We start from the raw sequence: 4,879 nt of genomic DNA, 5'->3' as shown, positions 1-4,879 counted from the left end.
GGTATGACAGTGTTACCAAGAGCCGTTCGTGTCGTTATAAAGAGAAGAATAGAAGTTTTCTGTTTGTTTTACTAACACAGCTCTTGTCATTCTCTGACATTCAATAGGAGATCGGCGCCAAAAGTACATTACATCATTTGTTTTTAACTAATAAATGTTTTAAATTAATTTTGCGGTGTTTTTCTCGTTGTCTTTAAAATGCCAATCTTAACGTTTGTCCCGAAGTGGTTTATGCAGAGCTGTCTTCACGTTGAAATTAAGACTTACATACGTCTCAAATTATTGCAGATCGTGGATTGAATAGTTATGGGATATTGCTTGGAGAAAATAAATGATTGGAACATGTATTGATTCATCCATTGTAACAAGAAATAGTAGCCATGCCATCATTTAGAGATGAAAGTTTAAGATTTATTCCGCATGAACATACAATTATAGATAAGATGTGTTGTTTAGTGGACAAATGCTTACTTTTAGATGCTCATGTTTCATAGCAATACGTGCGGCACATCATTACGATCTCTCTTAAAACTGTGCATGGATGGTCATGTTTTAAAGCAAATCATTCGGTGTCGTTCAAACGTTGTTCAGAGGTCAAGGTTAACCCTTCTTAGAGCTCATTCTCTACAAGAAGACTTAGTTATTTTTATAAAACAGTTCTGTTTTCCTCAAGATTTCTGCAACAACCGTGAGGATGATCACAAGGAGACATTTAGGTTTGTGATAAAAGTCCAGAGTTCAAGTGGAGAATTCGTTGAAATATTCTTGCTGAATGATGATACAATTGGGTAGTTTGTGCGTTTGTGTGAACGTGCGTGCGTGCGTCCATGCGTGCGTGCGTGCGCGCGCGCGCGCGTGTGTGTGTGTGAGTGTGCGTTCGTTCATGCGTATGCGGTTGTGCGTGCGTGCGTCTGTGCGATTTTGTTGTGTGTGTGTATTTTTTACAATGCTGTTTGTTTATGCTTTTTTAATACGTCCTGGATCGCAAATCGATCAACTTTTATATAAATCATTCATTCATCCACTGTTAGAATATGCGGATGTAGTTTGGGACAATCTTACGCAAGCTAACGAATATGACCTAGAGAAAGTTCAGCATGATGCAGCGCGAATAACCTCCGTGAACTCAGTTGTCATCGAATTCATTTCTCAATATCCCCATGGGATGCACTTCCGGGAACTGTTCGTTCTGCTGTATCCATGCCCTTCAAGTACAATCTTAAGAAGAATTACTTATCAGTTCTTTTTTCTACTATCAGGGTGAACGCAAATTAAGTGTCATTCATGGAAGATGCAGATGCATTGTAGTTATATAAATGAAGAGTTGTTCTCAAAAACATTATCAAAAGCCCATCTTGCCAATGTGGTGAATTTGAGGACACCTACCATTTCTTCTTCACCTGTTCTTTACACCATGCACATCTGCATCACCTATTCGACCAATTGGCTGCTATTAGGGCTATGTCACTTTAAGTACTACTGTTTGGATAAAAAGCACTGACCTGACCATCTCAACAATATTCAACCATGTTCAGCACATTTGCTAAACTAGTCGCTTTTGGTGTCACCTATTAGACTCTGTTTATGGGTATTCGTGTAAATGGGGACTGAAAGTTGACACTAATAAAACTAAAATATGTATATTTGAAAGTAGGAAAACTGTTAACAATTTTAGATGGTGTATAAACAATGAAGCTATTGAGGTTGTTGATAATTTTTGTTACCTAGAAATTAATTTTACTCATACTGGTAACAATGCAGTCAAAATGTTACGTGAACAGGCTTTTGAGGCATATAATCATTTACTTTCCATATTTAGTAGGGTATCACATGATGTTAAAACAAAACTTTCTTTGTTTGATTCTCTTGTTGTACCAATATTAATGTATGGTTCCGAACTTTAGGGTATATACGATTTTAAAGAGATAGACTTACTACATATGAAATTCTGTAAGAAAGTACTTGGTGTTAAATCACAAACATCTAATGTTGCAGTTTTATGGGAATTTGGACGGTTTCCTTTATCATTGTTATATAAGGAACGAGCTTTAAAGAACTGGCTTTAAATAATGAAAACTCCAGATTTGCTTATGCATATAGTCCTTCTTAAACAAAGAGACATCGGTATACATAACCCACGTAATAATACTGTATGGCAAGCTTCATTAGTTAAATATATATATAGTCTTGGTCTTGGTAATATTGTTAACGTTTTCAATCCTGAAAACACTGCTTACTATCTGCATATATTAACTTAAAGAATAAGAGATCAGTATGTTCAGACATGGCATAAGGCTTTATCAAATCAAACAAAAATGCATTATTATTGTATGTTCAAAACGGATCTTATGTGCGAAGATTATCTCATTTTCGTTAAGAGTGATAAATATAGAAAATAATTGTCTAAATTCAGACTCTCTGCCCATTGTTTAGAGATAGAAACTGGTTGATATACAAATAGCGTTAGGGAAAATAGAACTTGTAAGTTATGTACTCAGAATACTGTAGAATCAGAATACCATTTTATGTTATGCTGTAAGTTTTATGAACATCTTAGAAATAAATATTTTATGAAATCAACCTGGCCGACACTGGCAAAATTTAAGTACGTTATGGGTAGTAAAAATCAGAAAACTGTTAACAACATCGCAAAATTTGTGCACCATGCTATGAAACTTAGAGAAGATAGTTTAAAAACTTTAGCTGCTTCTTAGAAAGAATCATCTGTTTAGTCAACATATTTGGTTTGAATATATACTGTGTTTTCATTGATATTTTATATACAGTACGTATGGACTAATTTACTAAGCATATTAGCACATGATATATACTTTACAATTGTAACTGTCACAATTTACATTATCATTATCATAATTTAGTATTATATTCATTTAACATATTTGACTATATGTACATATGTGTTTGTCTTTGCCATAAAAAGCTTGTAAATGATCATTGCCAATAAACTTTGAAACGTTGGTGTCCTTAAGATAAGTAAAAATAAACCAGATTCTACAACTGACCTGACGTATCCATGCCCTGCCCCGTCTTTCTGCTTCTTCATGTTTATCTCTCTTTGGCTTTTTCCATACTTCCAACGCATTGTGCCACCTTCTTCACACACATTTCCCATCCACCGTCCACCTTGTCCATTATAACGGTTACGAGAATCTTCAAACAATAACAACATTTACACCAGTACAAGCAGCCTGAAAGAGTGACAGATGCGGGGTACAGTGCAAGTCTCAATTCTGTCGTGATTGATTTTGTTTTGTGCATACATATCTTGTTTACCTTTCATGTACCTCAGAAAATCCTTAATTATTGGTTTTGCACTTACCTTTTTTGTCCAGTATATTTTCTAACCATTAGAAACATAAACAGGAATATCAGCTGGCCATCGGCACTGAAGCCACAGTAATTAAAACAGTAATTATTAGTTCCACTTTAGATCGTTATGAAGATTAAATCGACCAGAAAGAACGAATATAATTTGTAATTCAGATATTGACAAATAAAGTGTTTGATGAGGTAGGAAGTGTGTAACCGTTAGGTCTCAACGGTGTTGTTTATATTCAGCTTTTGGAACTGTGACACAACGCGTTTCCGGTTTCCGTCTTTTGCATACTGAAATGAAATACGAAAAATATATTTTTTTTTATATTAAAGTAATACTGCGTAAAAAATATCACACTTCATTAATTCAGTCGATTAATTGTCTACCGTTCCTAAACATATAACATCGGTCATTTTAAATCCGATTCCTGTTGAAATAAAAAAAATACATGGTAAAAAAAAACAAAAACAAAAAACAGTATTGCCGATGACGTGTTGTAATGCCAAGCTTATGTGTACATCGGAGACCTTAATCCATTAAGGCTAAACAGTATAAAGTTCTTCACATGGCCGGCAGATTAATGAATAACACGACAAAGATGCGCGTTAATTGGAAATGTTTTAAAACGAGTTGCTGCTGCTGCGACATTTAACCGAGAAGTGCATACAAATCCCAGTAGACCTTGTTCTTTGTACTTTTTCTGTGATCAAAAATTTTTTGATGAGTGTTTATCAATGTGGATCAAATGGTTGTTTTGATCCTCAAAGTAGCAAACATGAATGCTATGTAAATCTCTGTCTCTTAATAAATCAAAACAAAAGGTTGGGGTGAAAATGAAATACGATAAACAGTCATTTGACGAAAATTTGGTCCGAAAAAAGGTAATCCAGGGTAAAATTGCGTAAACTTATCGTTTATCCGCTGGCTATGTGTGTCGGATTTCATGACACCTTTCTGTGTTCGATTCACACGAGGCTCGTTTTATTCAACATTTAACAGATAGTTGTCTGCTGTTTATAGGAGTTTATACTTCATGAGAATGTCACTTTTTTTTGCATAATCAATATTCAATGTGTTGAATCATTTGAACAGAACTGTGTTCACATGGGAGTTTCTGAGAACATGTACATTTGTATACTCTTCGAAGTGTAGTATTTACATTGTCATCTTGTACATTGATAAAAGAGCCCGAATTTATTAACAGTTTTAACATTTAAAGCTGCACTCTCACAGATTGAACGTTCTGACAATTTTTTTATTTTTTGTCTTGGAACGAGCCATTTTTTGCGACAATCCATGGAAACCAGTTATATAAGACTGCTGACAAAAAATAGATCGCAGATTTTTATATTTAAGTTCAAAAATTGATGTTTTATGCATTTTTCTTAAACCGTAGGTTTAAGCCATAAAACAATGTACGTGAAGTTAGCGGCCTAGCGGCCTAGCGGCGTGAAGTTAGCGGCCTAGCGGCCTAGCGGCGTGAAGTTAGCGGCCTGGCGGCCTAGCTGCCTAGCGGCGTGAAGTTGGCGGCCTAGCGGCCTG

Source organism: Mya arenaria, chromosome 11 (genome assembly GCF_026914265.1).
Source record: "Mya arenaria isolate MELC-2E11 chromosome 11, ASM2691426v1".
Classification (NCBI taxonomy): Eukaryota; Metazoa; Mollusca; class Bivalvia; order Myida; family Myidae; genus Mya; species Mya arenaria.
This window is presented reverse-complemented; position numbering follows the sequence as displayed.